At 38.3% G+C, this 21,550-nt stretch overlaps 1 protein-coding gene across 1 annotated transcript in view; it reads left to right on the forward strand.

The window, feature by feature from the left end:
• LOC111169278 (olfactory receptor 2V1-like) overlaps positions 1-21,550 on the forward strand; it is a 37,987-nt gene continuing 16,437 nt past the window's right edge. The window contains exon 1 of the mRNA XM_089909867.1: positions 1-21,550. This exon is cut by the window's right edge and continues 16,437 nt beyond it. The gene's annotated coding sequence lies outside the window, so the exon portion shown is untranslated.

Genomic DNA, 21,550 nt, shown 5'->3' on the forward strand with positions numbered 1-21,550 from the left:
GGGAGGGTGGGAGGGAGATGCAAGAGGGAGGGAATATAGGGATATATGTATACATATAGCTGATTCATTTTCTTATACAGCAGAAACTAACACAATATTGTAAAGCAATTATACTCGAATAAAGATGTTAAAAAAAAAAAAAAGGAAAGAAGGAGAGAGAAAGGCCAGAAGAGAGGAAAAAAGAAATAAATAGGAGAATATTCAGAGAAAAGAACCCACTGAAATATGTGGACTGACTTGCAATAGTAATTGAGTTCATAACATCTCAAAAGATTTATACTGTTTTCATACCTTGCTCAACTGTTTTTCTGCATGCGTCTATTTCTATGCCTTGTTCTAAGTCATGATTAAAAAAACACCAATTTTGAATAGCTAAAACTGAACTCTACAGAAATGTATGTGCTGTAAGAGACAGTCTTTTCAAAGTACTCAAGGTAGAGCCAGCACAATCTTTTGTTTTTTGATTGATTGATGCCAGGTAGGAAGATTTTTCAATCAAGGTTGGCATTCAGGAGATATAGTCCCTTCTTATCTAATCAGAATTAAGTGTTCTAGGAGTCCTAATTTGAATACAGGTTATATAAATAGGCTGCTCATGTCACACTTGCAATTTCCTTTTTTCCTAAATCAGGCTTGTTTTCTCTTCCTTTCAATTTATGCTATTTCCCGAAGGTTGACCAGAAAATTTGCCTCAAATTCTCTAAGAAGGAGATGCAAAGCAAAGAAATAACTGCAGGAAACAGTGTCACATTTGGGATGTTTTCAGCCATTGTTAGTTGAAATATATATATATATATATTTTTTTTTTTAGCAAAGCACAATCTCCTCTCCTTCTGGGACTTCTATGACACAAAGCAACCTCTATGGCTGGATCAGCACAAGGGGAATAGCAGTCCTGTCCTGTGACTTCTCAGAGGAACTGAGTGAGGCTAATTTTAGCCACAAAACAAAATATGTGCAGTGTAATGTTATCTTTGGGGAGACACAGTGCAGTAACCAGGGCAAAGTAAGCCATCTTTTTGTCTCCTGAGTGAATGGGCATTTTTTTTCCTCCAGTCTATAATTTTAATGATTGTATGGCCCCTTGAAGTTTCTGGCTGTATCCAAGAATCTCAGTTCCAACATCCTGCCTTGCTCCAGCCCAATGCCTTCTCTACTTTCCCTGAAACCGTAAAACAGCACATCTTTCCTCCCGGATATTTCCTCCCAGACCCTTTGCCTTCCTCTTAAGGCTGAATTGGTGTCAGATATAAAAGTGTATAAATCAACAAGGACTGTAAAATAAAAACAGACACAAGTCATCTCTGCTGATAACATATGGGGAGGACAGATACAGATACATCTAGCTGCAAAGTTAATGAGTAACACTGTTTAGCCCAAGGCCATGCAGCAGCTGTGAAATGCCAAAGTATCCCCCACCCTGCCTTTTTTTTTTTTTTTTATTTTGGTTGCCTTGGGTCTTCATTGCTGCGTGTGGGCTTTCTCTAGTTGCGGTGAGAGGGTGCTACTCTTCGTTGTGGTGCGCGGGCTTCTCATTGCAGCATCTTCTCTTGTTGCAGAGCATGGGCTTTAGGGTGCGCAGGATTCAGTAGTTGTGGCGTGCGGGCTCAGTAGTTGGGCCCACGGGCTTAGGTGCTCCGTGGCATGTGAGATCTTCCCAGACCAGGGGTTGAACCCATGTCCCCTGCATTGGCAGGTGGTTTCTTAACCACTGTGCCTCCAGGGAAGTCCCCCACCCCACGTTTTAATGACTCCTGTTTTATATCAGTGATGTTTCAGATCTCCTTTACTATACCATGCAATGCCTGGAATATACAATTGCTAAACCACCTTTGCCTCATGACCACATCCAACTTTTGGTTAACTCTTGCTTCTCTTAATCTTACCCCAGACACACCATTAATCCAGAACTGTCCTTTGCTTCCCTGGACCATCCTCAGAATCCGTCAATGGGAATGTACAACTTACAAATGATGATTCCCTTCCCCCTTTTGTCTGGATGCCTTCCCTCACTGCATGGAATCACTAAATCTGACTTTGGCCCTGGTGGTCTCTCCTGATCGGGCTTTCACTGATTGCCCTTAGAATGCTGGTTTTAGGTTTTTGTCTCTTCTTGTTCACTCCATGCTGTATATGAAGCTATACCTGGGAAATATTTTATCAAGATGTGATTGAGGTCTTCTACTCCACTATAATATGAAGATCTGAGGTCCCTATGTAGTTTTCATTTTTTAAATAAACTACTTGATATGTTTTCTTGGGGGGCTTTAAAATGGTTTTATACATACATACATATAACCAGTGAAAGTGTCAACATAATGAATATATCTATCATCTCCCAATTCTCCTTGCCTCCCTTTGTCATTTCTCTCCTGTGCCTTCTGCTGGTCTTCAGGAAAACACTGACCTGCTTTCTGCCACTATAGATTAGAAAATACAATCTACTATGTAACAACAGGAAGAAGATAGCGGTTACCTACTGACTGATATGGAAATCAAGATCCACACACAGACTGACCAGCAGTATAGAGAAACTGATAGCAACAACTTTTAATTTTTGTTTTTAATTTTTATTTTTTTTCTATTTCTCCTTCTGTTTCCCTACACTGTTCATACCTTTCTAATAATCTAAAATCTCTCTAAGATTGGTTTCCATAAAAAATATAATGCAGGCCTAAATTTCAGTCCTTCCTAAAAATTTAGGAAGTTAAACTAAGTGTTGTGATATTTTAAAATTTCCTAACATTTGTTGAAAGTTGTGAAAATAATACATATCACAGTGCTAGAGGTTGTGGGGAAAAAATCCATCAGGTTTAGCAATAGGTGGAGAGAACACAGTTGCTGATGAAGGAAGCCAGGCTCCAACCAAGAAGCCAGGTGAAATCTGAATGGCTGAAGGAGAATCAGATGGGAATTGAGAATACAACTTTTTATATAGCACATAAGTAGCAGCAAAGAGAGTGGAGATATATTTGAGGAGCCCCAATTTTTTTTTTTTTTTTTTTTTTACGGTACGCGGGCCTCTCACTGTTGTGGCCTCTCCCGTTGCGGAGCACAGGCTCCGGACGCGCAGGCTCAGCGGCCATGGCTCACGGGCCCAGCCGCTCCGCGGCATGTGGGATCTTCCCGGACCGGGGCACGAACCCGCGTCCCCTGCATCGGCAGGCGGACTCTCAACCACTGCGCCACCAGGGAAGCCCAGGAGCCCTAATTTTTATGTCAGATAAAAAGTGATGAGGGCTTGTGAGTGATATACTAATGTTACTCTATTTGGATGGAAGGCAGCAGCTTGCCTCTTTTTTCTAGCATCCTGTAACTTGTGTGGTTTTGCTGCATGGGGGTCATGTAGCAGTAAATGATCAAGGGTGGTGAGTTTGGTTGGATCATGCAACCAAAAATTATAGGAAGTAAATTTTATGAGTGCCTTATTGGAGGAAACTTCAAATCCAACTTAGATAACTTAGTTTAGGATGTGAGAAGAATCCTGAATCAACAAAAAAGACGGGGAGTAGGAACTTCCAGTCTGGACAAGTCAGAGTAGACACGTCTTCCTTCTTCCTTGCTCCTCTCTACCAAGCACAACTACAAACCCTGGAAATAACATAAGAATTACTCAAAGCAGAACTCTGAAAGGCAGTGAAAAGGAAAAGTAGCAGGGTGCCTTAGCTCTCCCACTTAAGAACGAGACCCATCAGGTGTTTCCCACAATCTATGAACACAAGGCAGCCAAATAGGCTCATTCCTCCCCATATTGACCAGAGGCCCTATGACAGGACAAGGTGGCTCCCAGGCCCAGCAGGATCTGAGGGGAATGTATCTAGTGCTCCTAGAACAACGAGGAGCCAGTGAAACCTCCTTCCTCTCAACCAGGACTGAGACCTCTGTCCCCAGCAGAACTAGCTGAGACACTAGGCAGTACCTGCAAGAAGGACCCTTACAACCAGCAGCGGTTCAAGGAAAATACACACACGTCACAAGGTATTCTTCCTGCTTTCCAGAGGACACTGTCCAGGGCTTGTGGTTGCCTGTGGCCCCCATGCGACACGTTCACAGACATTAACAAGGGGACTTCCAAGGCACCAGACCTCGGGAGACCGGGAAACACTTGGACCTAGGAAAGTTCTCAACAGGGAACCTGCTCCAGCACCTCATGCACCTGTGGGGCAGCCCTTCCTGCTGCTGCCACTGTGCTTCTCCTGTTCCTCTCCTCAGTGCTGGAGTGGCACTCTATCTTTGGGAACTAGCAGAACCCCCAAACTAAAGTGCAAAGAAGCCCAGCCCTGCAGAAGGGAAAGTGTCATGTTGGGGCAGGAGTGGCCTATTTATAGTTGCTATATTTAGATGAGGACTCCTGAAAGCCTTGTTCTGATTGGACAAGAAGGAAATATCCACTCTGATTGGATAGTCCTCCTACAGGGCATCAACCAATCAGAAACCAAAAGGTTGAGGTGGCTCTACCAAGAGTGCTTTAAAAAGATGTTCCCTACAGCAGGTGCATCTTTATAGAGTTCATTTTTATGGGTTTTTCTATTCTTTTTTTAAAATTATGACCAAAGCCAATTCATAAAAATACAAACATGCAGAAAAAATAGCAAAATATTGAAAGTTTTAACCTTATGAGATGCATTTTGTGTCTTTTTTCTTGTATTTCATTAATTTCCTTTCTCTCTTTCTCTCCCTCCCTTCCTTCCCCTACCTTCCCTGCCCCCTTGCCCTCTTTCTTTCATTAATACACTGTATCTAGCTTCAGGTTCTTCCTGACCTGAAGTTTAGACAAATCGCAGGGATGCTTGGAGGAACCAATCAGAGCAATCCGCCCGAAGATGTCCAAAGGCTCAGCTAACAAGGGTTCCCCCTTTCCCCTGGACACTGCAATTGGTCCAAAGAACATGTGCGATTCCAAACTGAACAAAGAGGACTTTCACTGTTTCAGAACTGTAGATTGAGAAGAAAAGTGATTGTGGATTGCTTGGGTGGTTTATGAAGAGTTAAAAATGTGTATCTAGAGCTACCAGTGAACGAGATCCCTGTCTCTCAAAGCAAATTAAAAAAATAATGGGGGTAAATAGAAACCAGAAAATTTGCCATACTGTAAACCGGGGGTTCAGGAGAAAGAGAAACTGAAGAAGGCATGTGGATCCCGGGTTTAAGCTCTCAGGTGCCTTCCGTATCAGCAGCTCTGTTTCCTTTTCCGTGTGCTAAATCAGCAAGTCTGAATCGGGCACCAGAAGACGGCTAGACAGGTGGTTGACCTCAGGAAGGCAGACCACAGGTGCCAGGTCCCCAATTATAGGGAGTCTGTGTCTTCACGGGAGGATTCTTTATGTGAGAAAAAAATGGACGAAATTTGAAGACACAATGAAAAGGAACTAATTAAATAAATTGCAGTATATAGTGTGTTAAAAGACAAACTGAGAGGGCTTCCCTGGTGGTACTGTGGTTGAGAGTCCGCCTGCCGATGCAGAGGACACGGGTTTGTGCCCCGGTCCAGGAAGATCCCACATGCCGCGGAGCGGCTGGGCCCGTGAGCCATGGCCGCTGAGCCTGCGCGTCCGGAGCCTGTGCTCCGCAACCTGAGAGGCCACAACAATGAGAGGCCCGCGTACCGCACAAAAAAACAAAAACAAAACAAAAAAAGACACACTGAGGTATGTTAAGTTTTTCAAGCGTTTTTTTGAGAATACATCCATCCCAATTGGGCTGTGCTAAACTGGAAGTGGTTGGAGCACTCTACCAACAAAAACTAGGGGAGAAGGGTCTTTTATACAGAAGATTTGGAAGCAAAGTGTTGTGACTTTGTTAAATTAACATTTGTTAATTAGAGCCCCCAAGGTGTCAGCTGGCCATCGAGGGTTCAAGAAGACACCACTAGGGAACTGAAATAGTGAAGTTTATTACTCACAGGTCCTGGTGGAAATACGTGGCTCACCTTGAGGATACATGCAGGGAGGTTAAGGCAGGGTGCAGGCAGGGAGAGCAGGGCAGCACCTGGGGCCCATGCCTTTATTAGGGTCCATGGGTGGAATGCTTTGATCCAGGGCTAAGAGTGGTCAATTTCAAACCAAAAGTGTGGGGTTTTGGTAAGCGTCTTGAGGACCTTCTCATGGGAGTTAAATATTCCATGTACGTTTTGTTCCAATTTCTGCTCAGCCAAATGAAGAGTCATCTTGCTTCTATAAATTACTATTTCCCTCCATTCTCCAATAGGTTGTGTCTTCTTCTTCTCATTAATCTGGGGATTCTTTGTTACATGAAAAGTGTACATAAATCATCAAGTCCTAGAGTACAATTTTCTGCTTCTTGAGATTTTTCAAATCTGAGGTTTTCACTGCCTAAAGGACTCTCATTACATATATGGCTTTCTCTCTCCCTCATTATAGCTTTGCTATGCCGTGTCCAATGGGCAGAAAACTTTAATTAGATGCTGAAAGCTCTGTTCTTCTGTGAAGCCTGAATATTATTTTCATCTGGACTTTTTATCAGTTACCCTTAAAATTGAATGTCTTTTCTTCCTCCCTTGTGTTTGTTTTCACAATAAATGGGTTGGGAATATCTAGTTTATTTCACATTTTCCGTACCAAATCTAGTCTATGGCCATTTATACAACATTAAATATATTCATTCATTGTCACTTTTGATTCTCCAGGTAAATATTAGACCTAAAATGTTATATCATGTGAAATATCTGTTGATTGTAGAACTCAAGAGTTTCAAGCATAAAACACTATCTAACTGGGTTTTATATGATGTTTTAAAATATTTGTACAGTATTTTATTATGTGTGATAATGATATTTTCATTAATTCTTCTCTTCATCCACAAGATACTAAAGGTACTAAAGTACTAAATTTCTTACAAACAAAAACATCTTATATCTTATATTTAATATGCCACCAGGATAATCAGAGTTGATAGTTGAAAATGAAAAGCAGAATAATGAGAATCACTGAAGCCTTGTAACGGGTACTTTTGACAGGGTTAATTATGTAATTATCCTTATCATTGTTAAGATTTCAAATTTTCCATGATAACTTTAAATAAAGAATTTAAGAAATTTTGTAGTCCAGTGACATGAGCAAGAAACCAGAATATGAATCACTAGAAAATCTTTTTCCCCGCAGGCACACCAACTCAACAATACACAAATCAATTTACTTCATGAAAAATGCAGAAAGCAGTTAAGAGGCTTTTGCATCTTGGGTGAGTGTGAAACCAGTCACATCAATGCCAGGAAGGAAAAAGGAAATGCCCTCTCCTGACATGCTCTACCCCCATACTATAGACTGAACGTGTCTCTCCCACAATTACATATGTTGAAGCCTAATTCCCAATGTGTTGGTATTTGACATGGTGGGTTTGGGCGGTAATTAGATCATAAGGGTAGAGCCCTCATGAATAGGATAAAAGAGGCCCCAGAGAAATCCTTTACCCCTTCTACCATATGAAGACACTGCAAAAAGACAGCCATCCATGAACCAAGAAGTGAGTGTTCATCAGACACCAAGTCACCCGATGCCTTTATCTTGTACTTTTCAACATTTAGAACTGTGAGAACTAAATTTCTGTTGCTTATAAGCCACCTAGTCCATGGTATTCTGTCACAGCAGCCTGAACAGTCTAAGATGTTCTGGTGCAGCACCACTTGACCCTGAGAAAACTCTCAGTTCCCAAATTCTCCCTGGGAGGGAAAGAGTGGGACTACTTGTACAAATTTCCAAAATTTCCCATGGCTGCCCAAGGAACTGGATTCTCTTTTACGTATCTCAGAGTGCTGATGGAACTCAGCATATAGATGGCTGGGGACTGCTAAGAAAAAAGACAGTGGTTTGGACTAGGAAGGATGAGAGTTTTCCAAAATCTCTGGTAAGGATGATTGTTGAGGGACTTCTCCTGTATGAGGGCATTTTGTGAAGACTGGGAGAGGTGGCTGTTTTGTCTAATGCACATATCCTGAGTTAAAGGACACACTGAATTAAGGACACGCTGAGGACACACATTGCAGGACACACTGAGTTAAGGAAAATGAAGAGGCAAGAAAACATGTTCTAAACAAAGGAATAAGATAAATCTCCAGGAACCAATTCTAATGAAGCAAACATGTATGATTTACATGACAGAGAAAGCAAAGTAATCTCCATAAAGATGTTCAGTGTTGTCAGGAAAACAATGCATGAACAACATGAGAATTTCAATAAAGAGATAGCAAATATATACTATAAATGTACCAAACAGAAACCATGAAGCTGAAGAATACGATAACTGAACTGAAAAATAGAGTAGAGGGGTAGAGGGGTTCCAGAGTAGACTAAATCAAGCAGATAAAATGATCAGGGAACTGGAAGAGAGGTTGATGGGATTGTCTTGTCAGAGGAGCAAAAATAATGAAAAAGTGTGAAAAAAGCTTAAGTGACTTAGATTCCAATAAACCAGACATTATGAGGGTCCCAGAAAAAAACAAAAAGAGAAAAGGGCAGCAAGCTTACTTAAAGAAGTCATGGCCAAAAATTGGCAAAGGGAATAGACATCCAGATCTAGGATTCCCAACAGGTTCTAATAAGATAAACCCAAGGAAATCTACAAAGATGCATTATAATCAAATCTTCAGAAGTTCAAGACAGACAATTTGGGAAGCACAAGAGAAAAGGGATATGTCACATACAAGGGAATACCCATAAGAATATTGGTGGATTTCTTAGCAGAAACATTGCAGGCCAGAAAGAAGTGGGATGAAATATTCAAACTACTGAAAGAAAAAAAATGGCTAACCAGGAATACTATACCCAGAAAAAATTGAATTTTTTGATTTGATGATTTTTTTAGTGGTATGTTTGGATTGCTTTCTCTTTCGCTTTTGTGTTGCTACTATATGTTTTTGCTTTGGGATTACCATGAAGCTTACATGTAGCAACTTATATATTTACAGTTTTTTATATTAACATTATTTCCCATGACATATTCCCTTCATTTTTTTCCTATGGATTCAAGTTATAATCTAGAGCAATTTTCTGAGCCCCGAAAAGCTTTGTTCCCATCCACCTCTTTTCACATTTGTTGGGAAATACATTGCATTCCTATACTTATAGGGCCAACAATGCAATTATATACACATTTTATACAGTGGATTTAAAAATTAATTAAAATAAGAAAGGACAAAAATATGCGTTCATATTGTCTCTTATAATTACACAATTACCTTTACTGGTAATCTGTCTTTTTTGTGCATTCTATCTGGGGTCACTTGCTTTCAGACTGAAGAACTTCCTTTAGTATGTAAGATGGCTAACAACAAATTGGCTCAGTTTTTGTTTATCTGGAATGTCTTTGCCTTTATTTTTCATAGCTTTCAGGGTACAGGATTCTTGGTTGAAAGTTTTTTCCTTGGTATTACACAAAAGTTTAAGAAGAAGCTTTAAGCTTCAAAGATGGCAACAATTCCAGACCTAAAATATCCATGTGAGTTGAACAAAAAAGTCATAGTGATGGTGGCTAATGACAGATGGGCCTAGGTTGTTGATGGCAGGAATAAGTGTAATTTTAGACTGTAGAAGCCTGTGGGGTGGGCGTTCCTGACTGAAGCCAAATGACAAACTTGTTTACTAGAGAAGCAAAAATGATTTGTGAGAAATAGACCAGGTTGAATTCAACCAGGCTGAGAACTGGCGCCCTGTGCTAGTATTCATAATTTCAGAGGAATGAAAGTCACCAAATCAGTATAAAATGAAGCTTGGTTAAGAAAGAGGGCCAAAAATGTAGCAAGGTTAGTTACAACAAGGATGGTGCTACAGAAAAAGTATTACCTGTTGCTAAAGGGTGGTGCCCTAATATTGAGCATGTGAAATAAAACAGCCCTGTGAGTACAAGCAGCAGAGGAGACTGAGCCAGAACATACCACCAGAAGAACCTGACCCTTCACAGCAAAGCAAGATATCTGAGGACAGACATTTTACATCCCCAACTATAGTGCTTTTAGAATGGAAGTGTCCTTTCCATCCTCTCTGAATGCACCTGGAAAAGTACATGGGGGAGTGAAAAGCAGCCCGCCTTCTGCTCCCCTTCCCGGGTGCTCTTGCTTAGAGCTGTGTTCTCTGGAGGACAAATTCTTCACCTTGTAGGTCAGGATGAGAGGATATTTTCCTAATTCTCACAAAGGAACTCCTAGTTGAGTTATGACCTAAAATAGAGACCAATGGAGAACACTGGTGAAGACCAGCAGAAATCACTTGAACCCATGGAGGTATGTTGGGGGCTCTGATATAAGTGTTCTACTTGTTTTGAATTTAGAGCTACTGTTAGGCTTCTTTTGTGTTGACAAGAACTGAGACACTACGATTCATTAGGGCAAGATGACCTAGGAAAATGAGCTCACACAGGGAAACATTTGGAACCCAGGTGCTTCTTTTCTGTTGTTTTCCAGCAATAAGGTACGTTCAGTTTTCCCTTTGGTGGCTTCCATGTCTAACAATCCCAAGATCAGGGCTTTCCAGATTCTACAGGTGACATGACTATGTCATGTGCCAGCTATGAGCCTGTGGGGAGATGAACTGAAGACATCCCTTCCTTATAATCAGACCTTGGGTGTCTCTTCTCACACATAGACTCACTCCAAAGACTCTGCTTGGTGTCTTTTTCTCAGTTTTATTTACCGAGAGAGCTCAAGACTCAGCTGAGTGGTGGGATGAGACAGGATTTACCAAATGAAGTGTCAGAAGAATTCTCTTCTCGTAATTTCAGTCTCATATCTTAGTTAATCATAAATAAATATAATGGATTTTTCCAGATGAAAAGATCAATTTCATGAATCTTATCAGGCATTAAATTCATAGATTTTTGAAAGTAGCTTTATAATTTTGTGACATTGTGTTTTAATTGGAACTGCATTTGATATTTCAAACTATTTCTGATTTTTCTCAATTTTACTTACTGTATGTACTTAGGTGAATTTTTACCTTTGAAATATAAGTTATCTAAACAAATTCAGAATGATCTAGTCACATGTCTTTGTTCTTTTAAGTTTGTAGATACTTTAGTCTACTTATAATATTTACAACTTTTAAAAATCATGATGTCATAAAACAAGATGTTATTGTCTGAAAAAAAAAAAAAAAACACTGCCTGATAGGACTTTCAGGGTTTACCAAATTTGTCTTGACTTGTGATCAAGACCTTACAGTGTTTTTCTGTCTCTTTTGCAGTGATACTCTCCCTTTCTATGATTTTCCCTAAGAGAGCTGAGAACTAATATCTTAAAATTATAAATATCTTTGTGCTTCCAAGTGCACCCGATACTAAGCTCAATTGTCATGCAATAGCAGTTGCATTTTACCTATTCAGTGGTATCTGATATTTATCTTATGAACTTTTTGGAATTTGACTCTTCATAAAGGTCTTATGTACTAATCATGGTGAGAAAGGGATTTTCCGTTAATGACATTGCCAGCTTTGTTTTTCATGTTACTAATTATTGCCACTGGACAAGACTGAGCCTCCCTCGTCTTGTCACCTGAAATTCTCATGATCGCTTTATGCTGTCGATGTCCAGTCATAGATCTTTTAAAAACATTCATAGATTATGGGAAGTCTGATGAGGAAAATGGCACTTTCACTAACGTAATACTAGTAAAACAATATGCAGAATGTTATTTTATCATATAGAATACATACTTAAATACACCAGAGTAAGTACAAGGATCTTATGTATATTTACTAAATAATTCACATTATTATAAAAATAAGGAAAATATTTTATTAAACTTCACTTTCTTCAAAAGAACACATTCATCTTGTGCAAGGTAGCACTTGGGTTCTTGTGAAAGCCTTCTTCATTTCATTACACTCCTTCTCTTTAATCCAAATGTCTGATCTAGGCTCAGATTTATGGTCAAGCTTTTGTTCCTTGTCCATTCAATACCATTCTTTTCCCCAGAAATATCTATGATTATGTGTATAATTTGGGGCTCATAATATTGAGATTAGCCTAAGGTTAAAGACAATATAATGAGAATGGACTTGATCTAGGTTATCTGTTTACTGAGAGTGGTCATGTGCTTCACCCTTAGCCCTAGCAACACTGGTTGCCACTTCTCATAGTGAATGCTCAGATGTGCATTCAGATTTTTAAGTTTTTAATGTATCAGATAGGACCCAATATGCTCCTTTGCACTTTGATGAATCTCTGAGTTCTATGGATATTTCTTCTATTTCCGTTCTCTCAAGTCAGCACCATGTTATTGCGTGTTCCATGGTTCTTCCATGTTGGAATTTCCAGATTCATCATATAAATACACAAAACAGAAAGTGAAATTTAAAATTCAGATAGGGAGTGCCCTTGTGGTCTAGTGGTTAGGATTCAGTGCTTTCACTGCTGTGCCCTGGGTTCAATCCCTGGTCAGGGAACTGAGATCCCACAAGCTGCATGGTGTGGCAAAAACAAAAAACAAAAAAACCCAGTTACATATCAAATGACATTCTTTTTCGATGCAGAAGTATGTTACTGGCAACTAATCAGTTAATTTTTCAGTTCTTAACAGTTGAGATAAATTTTCAAAATATCTAGTAAGATTAGTTATACTTTAGTAGTCAACCCAAATCCATGAGAACCATGTAACTTTCCTATCCAGGCTGAACACCAGTTTCCTCAAGAGCCTCATTGGAGAAAGATGCCATTTAATGATCACCTCATTTTTAGGACATGATAGTCACTTGTTGAGTGAGGGATATAAATTAGAGGAGGTGAGCTGGATATCTAATGGGATGAGAATAGAAAGTATTAAAATTATTGTGTATATTATCTAATTATTTTAATTTTCTTTTTTAGTATAAGGTTCTGATACATGTGGTATATTAATAAAATATTCATATATGTATGTAAATAATTATACATTAATATAATGCTAGTCCATGCTTAAATATTCTTTTACTATTAGTGAACTGTGATCCTTAAAATGTGGGGACTATTAAGTCTTTAAGTCAATATTATCCTGGTGCTTCTCCTGAGTCCAGCAGGACAGCAAAATTCATAATGTAATGAACATTCATATGTATGCTGGTGGGGATTATCAGTTGTTTGGTCCTGGCATTTAAGATATATACGTACCTTTATAGATTACGTTTTTGGAGCTACAGTAACAATCACAATCAGTTACATAATTTCTCCTTTATAAATGTATGCATATTAAGTCATTTTAGAACAATACTCCATTTCTGAGCATGAGCTAAGAATACTGTCAAGATTTCTGAATTGTCCTACGTATTTATATTTATTGGCCATCAACTTATGAGTGACCATGAATAGATAATTGAGCACTATTCTATATCAAATATATTCCTGAGTGAATATGATGGTTTTCCATTTTGTCAGTGTCATACAGCTGATTACTAGATTAAAGTAACTTGATAAAAATAATGATGCATGTATCCAGGAAACGAACATGAAATAGTAATTGCAAAAATATTTATGACACTTTACAAGGTGTTTTGATATTGGAGATATCTTGATTAAAATGAGAGGGAAAGTTTCTCTACTTTTAAAAACCTAAGTATTTTCTAAGGCATGGGAGGGTATCTTCATAGCAATGAAGTCTCAAGTAAAGAATCATTATGTGATCCATTTTGATGCAGCATCATGGATGTCATAAAGAGAATAAATGTAGTTTCTATCCAGTTGGTAATTGAAAGCTGGATTTTAGTAATTCCTTCTTGAGATCAGTACAGTTTACATGAGGGGTCTCTGGGATAGAAACTCAAAACTGAGAAAGACCCAGAGCCATTTTGAGGTGATACATTTAGTAGGAGTTGTGGCAAGCAGAATAACACCCCCAAAGATATCCACATCCTACTCCCCAGATTCTGGGAATAGGAAAATACGGGAGTATATGGAACTAAGTATTCAAATCTGATGATTTAATATAGAGAGGTTATTTAGTATTATTGGGGGTCCAATGTAATGATAAGGGTTCATAAATATAGAAGAGTGATGAATAATAGAAAGTGTCAAAATGCTGTGATATGAGAAAGACTCAACTGGGTATTATTTTTCCTAAGTTTTGGTTTTGGTCATTCTTTCCACATTCATAAAATTTTACTCAGTTCAGCTTTATAAATACTATTGAGAAATTTTATATGTATATAACTGTTTTGAATCATTATTTGTTCATTACTAAATTAGGGAATGTGGAACAGAAAAAAATTTTTTGTAAAGAGTGAGGGTCTGTTATACAATAGGAGTATAGTTAATGTATACCTGTATTATAGATATTTTGGGATATATATTTATAATATTATAATTTTGTATTAATCTACAAAGTTATATATAATAGTTAATAAATAATATATATTATATAATGTATTTAATATAAATATATTAAATGGTAATTAAATATTATATATAAAACAAATTACACATATTTCATATATAACTTGTCATAGAAAGTAAGGCTGAGGATTTATTTTAAAAAAATTGTATGAGGTAGTTAGGGTTAATCGAGAATAATTAGGGGAAACAAACCTGATAATTGTGGTGATTTAACTACTGAAGAAAGAACCTTGATAATGTGAGGTTTATTATTATTATTATTTGCATATACACAAAACACATTTCCTCTATGCCATTAAGAATATCAGTTTCCACTTATGTTGTCATTAAAAATGCTGGGTTTTTTTTTTTCCAGTGTGGGGTTGGAGTCTAAGCCAATGCTTTTCTCCTTCTCTTCCACATTCTCATACTCATCCTGGATCGCAGGTCTAAGCCTAGTGACCTGATCTCCTGTCACTTGGCCCTCATCCATATAGTGATGCTCCTCACTGCACTCTTTGTGTTGTCTCCACACCTGGGTCCATTGGTAATTTGATAGGGATTGCATCGAATCTGTAGATTGCCTTGGGTAGTATAGTCTTTTTGATAATATTGATTCTTTCAATCCAAGAACATGGTATATCTTTCCATCTGTTTGTGTCATCTTCAATTTCTTTCATCAGCATCTTATAGTTTTCAGAGTACAGGTCTTTTGTCTCCTTAGGTAGATTTACTCCTAGGTATTTTATTCATTTTGATGTTATGGTAAATGGGATTGTTTCCTTAATTTCTATTCCTGATCTTTCGTTTCAGTATTTGTAAGTAAACATTGTCTATGCTGGGCTTTCTGCCCTGGAATGGGTATGGTGGAATATGTAGCATGGTGAATTAAGAGGAGTTCCTACTTTTAGGGAGCTCACAGTTTCCTGAGGGAGATATAATGTATTAAGTATATATAACAGTAGTGTGAGTAGGAAGTGAGCAAATCCTTTCACAGTTCAAAGTACTAGTGGATCAGAGGGAACAAGATGTTGAAGAAACATTGACTATTCAAATTTGGCTGAAGCATAGGGTGCCCACAGGGTTGCTACTGTTGGCAATAAGATGGTGAAAGTAGATTAGATACAGACTGTCATAGCTCTCAAATACTCTGCTTTGAAATTTTCACTTGATTCACTGGAAGGTGTGGAGCCTTTCTGTTTTTTTAAGCAGAGGTATGATATCAGGAGTAGCCTTTTAAATCAGAATCCAAGAGTAAATTAGGTATCGGTCTAAGTAAAAACCCTTTCTTCCTTCATTGTCTCTGGAGTGACTCAGTCTGTGTGCTTTCATTGCATATGTCTCCTGCTCTTTTTCTCAGGGGTTTTAAAAAACTAAACTTGTAATATACTATGAATTCACAATTGGCTCTTTTAAAAAAATTTTTTTTGTTAATTTCTGCTTTATAACAAAGTGAATCAGTTATACATATACATATGTTCCCATATCTCTTCCCTCTTGCGTCTCCCTCCCTCCCACCCTCCCTATCCCACCCCTCTAGGCGGTCACAAAGCACTGAGCTGATCTCCCTGTGCTATGCGGCTGCTTCCCACTAGCTATCTATTTTACATTTGGTAGTGTATATATGTCCACGCCACTCTCTCACTTTGTCACAGCTTACCCTTCCCCCTCCCCATATCCTCAAGTCCATTCTCTAGTAGGTCTGTGTCTTTATTCCTGTCTTACCCCTAGGTTCTTCATGACATTTTTTTTTCTTAAATTCCATATATATGTGTTAGCATACAGTATTTGTCTTTCTCTTTCTGACTTACTTCACTCTGTATGACAGACTCTAGGTTTTTGATGGGCATTTTATTGACTCTATAGTTGACTTTTAGTAGTATAGACATTTTTACAATATTAACTCTTTCAATCTATGAATACAAGATATTTTTTAATTTATTTATGTCTTTTTCAATTTCTTTTACCAATGTCTTATAGTATTTTTTTTTACTCTTGGTTAAATTCATTCCTGTTTTATTATTTTCAATGTATTGTAAATAGAATTGTTTTCTTTATTTCCTTTTCAGATAGTTCATTGTTAATGTATTGAAATGCAACTGAATTTTCATATGTTGATTTTATATCCTGAAAATTTATTGAATTTCTTTATTAGATCCAACAGGTTTTTTGTGGAGTCTTTACAGTTTTCAATATATAAGGTCCTTTCATCTGCAAAAGAGGACATTTTAATTCTTTCTTTCTGATATGGATGAATTTATTTCTTTGTATTTCCTAACTGCTCTAGCTAGGACTTCCAGTACCATGTTGAATTAGAGTGGTGCCAGTAAGCACCCTTCTCTTGTTCTTGATCATAGAGGAAAAGATTTCAGTCTTTCACTTTTTTGAGTATGATGTCAGCTGTGGGCTTGTCATATATTGCCTTTGTTATGTTGAGGTGTGTTTTTCCATACCAACTTTGTTGAGAGTTTTTATCCTGACAAAATTTTGAATTTTTTAATATGCTTTCTCTGCATCTATTGAGAAGATCACATGATTTTTATATTTCACTCTATTAATGTTGTATATCACATTTATTGATTTCCATAAATCATTCTTGCATCCTTGGAATAATCTCACTTGATCATTGCATATAATCCTTTTAGTGTGTTGTTAAATTCAGTTTGCTAGTATTTTGTTGAGAATTTTTGCATCTATATTAATTAAGGATATTGGCCCATAGTATTTCTTTCTTGCAATAGTGTCATTCTCTTGGTTTTGTATCAGGGTAATGCTGACCTGCTAAAATGAGTAAGAATGTTCTATTATCTTTAATTTTGGAAGAGTTTTAGAGAGACTGGCATTTTTGTAATTGTTAGAATTTAACTGTGAAACCATCTAATCCTGATCTTTTCTTTGTAGGGGTTTTTTTTTTTTGCTAGTTTGTTACATTTTTATAATTAGACAATTCATATAAGTACATTGGTTGTTTAGTAATATATTGTTTAGGCTCCACCTGTTGGTGTTTCTTACAGTTTTTTTTTTTCCTGTAATTGATTTCTAATCTCATAGCATTGTGGTCAGAAAAGATGCTTGATATGATTTCAATTTTCTTAAATTTAATGAGGCTTGATTTGTGACCCAAGATGCGATCTATCCTGGAGAATGTTCCATGTGCACTTGAGAAGAAAGTGTATTCTGATGATTTCAGATAGAATGTCCTATAAATACGAATTAAATCTATCTGGTCTAATGTGTCATTTAAGGCTTATGTTTCCTTATTAGTTTTCTGTCTGGATGATCTATCCATTGGTGTAAGTGGGGTGTTAAAATTCCCCACTGTTATTGTGTTACTGTTGATTTCCCCTTTTGTGGCTGTTAGCATCGCCTTATATATTGGGGTGCTCCTATGTTGGGTGCATATATATTTACCATTATTTTGTCTTCTTTTTGGATTGATCTCTTGATCATTATGTAGCAGCCTTCCTTGTTTCTTGTAACAGTCTTAATTTTAAAGTCTATTTTGTTTGATATGAGTATTGCCACTCCAGCATTTTTTGATTTCCATTTCCATGGAATATCTTTTTCCATCCCCTAACTTTCAGTCTGTATGTGTCCCTAGGTTTGAAGTGGGTCTCTTGTAGACAGCATATATATGGGTCTTGTTTTTGTATCCATTCAGCTATCCTGTGACTTTTGGCGGGAACATTTAATCCATTTACATTTAAGGTAATTATTGATATGTATGTTCCTATTACCATTTTCTTAATTGTTTTGGGTTTGTTTATGTAGGTTTTTTTCTTCTCTTGTGTTCCCTGCTAGCATTTTTTGTAGAGCTGATTTGGTGAGGCTGAATTCTCTTAGCTTTTGTTTTTCTGTAAAGCTTTTGATTTCTCTGTCAAATCCGAATGAGATCCTTGCTGGGTAGAGTAATCTTGGTTGTGGTTTTTTCCTTTCATCACTTTAAATAAATCCTGCCGCACCCTTCTGGCCTGCAGACTTTCTGCTGAAAAATCAGCTAATAACCTTATTGGGATTCCCTTGTATGTTATTTGTTGCTTTTCCCTTGTTGCTTTTAATATTTTTTCTTAGTATTTAACTTTTGTGAGTTTGATTAATATGTGTCTTGCTGAGTTCCTTCTTGGGTTTATCCTGTATGGGATTCTCTGTGCTTCCTGGACTTGGGTGACTATTTTCTTTCCCATGTTAAGGAAGTTTCTGATTATAATCTCCTCAAATATTTTCTCAGACCCTTTCTCTTTCTCTTCTTCTTCTGGGACCCCTATGATTCAAATATTGGTGCATTCAGTGTTGTCCAAGAGGTCTGTGAGACTGTCCTCATTTCTTTTCATTCTTTTTCTTTATTCTGTTCAGTGACAGTGATTTCCAGCAGTCTATCTTCCAGCTCACTTATCCATTCTTCTGCTTCAGTTATTCTGCTATGGATTCCTTCTAGTGTATTTTTCATTGCAGTTATTTTGTGGTTCATCACTGTTTGTTTGTTCTTTAGTTCTTCTAGGTCCTTGGTAAATATTTCTTGTATCTCCTCAATCTGTGCCTCCATTCTATTTCTGAGATCTTGGATCATCTTTATTACCATTACTCTGGATTCTTTATCAGGTAGATTGCCTATTTCCTCTTCATTTATTTGGTCTTGTGGGTTTTTACCTTGCTCCTTCATCTGCAGCATATTTCTCTGTCATCTCATTTTGTCTAACTTACTGTCTTTGTGGTCTCCTTTCCGCAGGCTGCAGGGTCATAGTTCCTCTTGCTTCTGGTGTCTGCCCCCTGGTGAGTGAGATTGGTCCACGTACTTGTGTAGGCTTCCTGGTGGGAGGGACTGGTCCCTGCACTCTGGGAGGTGGAGCTGAGTCTTGTCCCTCTGATGGGCAGGGCCATGTAAGGTGGTGTATTTTGGGGTGTCTGTGAGCTTAGCACAGCTTTAGGCAGTCTGTCTCCTGATGGGTGGGGCTGTTTCCTGTCTTGCTGTTGTTTGGCATGAGGTGTGCAGCACTGGAGCCTGCACTCAGTTGGGTGGAGCCAGGTCTTGGTGTTGAGATGGATACCTCCAGGAGAGCTCACACCATTTAATATTCCCTGCATCCAGGAATTCTCTGGAGATCCAGAGTCCTGGACTCAGAGCTCTCACACTGGGGGCTCAGGCCCGTACTGTGGTCAAGGAACCAAGACCCCCACAAGCCACACAGTGTGATCAAAAAAAGGGGGGAGGGAAGAAAACAGACAAACAAAACCCAAGGCAAATGATAAAAATAAAACCTAAGTCACAAAGAGAAAAACAAATATAATATAATATTGCTTACATGTTGAATATAGAAAAATGATGCAATTGAACTTATTTGAAAAGCAGAAATAGAGACACAGACCTAGAGAATGGACATACGGATACTGGGGGGAGGGGGGTGGCAAGATGAATTGGGAGATTGAGATTGACATATATACACTACTTTGTATAAAATAGATAACTAATGTGAACCTACTGTATAGCATAGGGAACTGTACTCAGTGCTCTGTGGTGACCTAGATGGGAAGGAAATCCAAAGAAGAGGGAAAGTATGTGTATGTATAGCTGATTCACTTTGCTGTACAGAAGAAGCTAACACAATACTGTAAAGCAACTATACTTCAAAAAAATCAATGAAAAAACAAACAAAAAACACAAAGTAAACAAGGAAAAACTCCCTCTCGCGAGAGCACCAGAATCACAACTAACTGCTGAACAATCACCCACAGGAAGACACTGGAACTCACACACAAAAAGTACCCCACATCCAAAGACAAAGGAGAAGTCACAGTGAGATGGTAGGAGGGGTGCAATCACAATAAAATCAAATCCCATAACCATTGGGTGGGTGACTCACAAGCTGGAGAACAATTATACCACAGAAGTCCACCCACTGGAGTGAAGGTTCTGAGCCCCACATCAGGCTTCCCAACTTGGAGGTCTGGCAAAGGGAGAAGGAATTCCCAGAAAATCAGACTTTGAAGGCTAGCGGAATTTGATTGCAGGACTTTGATAGGACTGGGGGGAACAGAGACTCCACTCGTGGAGGGCATGCACAAAGTAGTGTGCACATCAGGACCCAGGGGGAAGGAAAGTACCCCATAGGAGACTGAACCAGACCTACCTGCTAGTGTTGGAGGGTCTCCTGTAAAGGTGGGGGCTGGCTGTGGCTCACCATGGGGACAAGGACACAGGCAGCAGAAGTTCTGAGAAGTACTTCTTGGAGTGAGCCCTCCTGGAGTCGACCATTAGCCCCACCAAAGAACCTGTAGGCTCCAGTGCTGTGTCACCTCAGGCCAAACAACCAACAGGGAGGGAACTCAGCCCCACCCAACAACAGAGAATCAGATTCAAGTTTTACTGAGACAACATTAAATGCAACAACATTCACATTATAGGGATCCCAGAAGCAGAAGAGAGAGAGAAAAGCCAGAGAAAATATTTGAAGAGATTAGAGTCGAAAACTTCCCTAACATGGTAAAGGAAATACCCACCTAAGTCCAGGAAGTGCAGAGTCCTAGGCAGGATAAACCCAAGGAGAAACATGCTGAAACATATAGTAATCAAACTGACAAAAATTAAAGACAAAGAAAAATTATTAAAAGCAACAAGGGGAAAATGACAAATAACATACAATGGACTTCCCATAAGGTTATTAGCTGATTTCTCAGCATAAATTCTACAAGCCAGAAGGGAGTACACAATACATTTAAAGTGATGAAAAGGAAGAACCTACAACCAAGATTATTCTACCTGGAAAACATCTCATTCAGATTTGATGTAGTAATCAAAAGTTTTATAGACAAGCAAAGCTAAAAGAATTCAGCATCACCAAAGCAGCTCTACAACAGGTGCTAAAGAAACTTCTCTAAGTGGGAAACACAAGAGAAGAAAAGGACCTACAAAAACACACCCAAACCAATGAACAAAATGGTAATAGGAACATACATATTGATAATTACCTTAAATGTGAATGGATTAAATGTTCCAACCAAAAGACACGGGCTCCTTGAATGCATAGAAAAACAAGACCCATATTTATGTTGTCTACAAGTGACCCACTTCAGACCAGGGACACACACAGACTGAAAGTGAGAGGATGGAAGAAGATATTCCATGCAAATGGAAATCAAAAGAAAGCTGGAGTAGCAGTACTCATATCAGATAAAGAAACTTTAAAATAAAGGCTATTACAAGAGACAAGGATGTACACTAAATAATGATCAAGGTATCAATCCAAGAAGAAGATATAACAACTA

The sequence above is a fragment of the Delphinapterus leucas genome, chromosome 3, assembly GCF_059928025.1.
Source record: "Delphinapterus leucas isolate spDelLeu-1000000601 "Yukka" chromosome 3, BTC_Dleu_Yukka2, whole genome shotgun sequence".
NCBI lineage: Eukaryota > Metazoa > Chordata > Mammalia > Artiodactyla > Monodontidae > Delphinapterus > Delphinapterus leucas.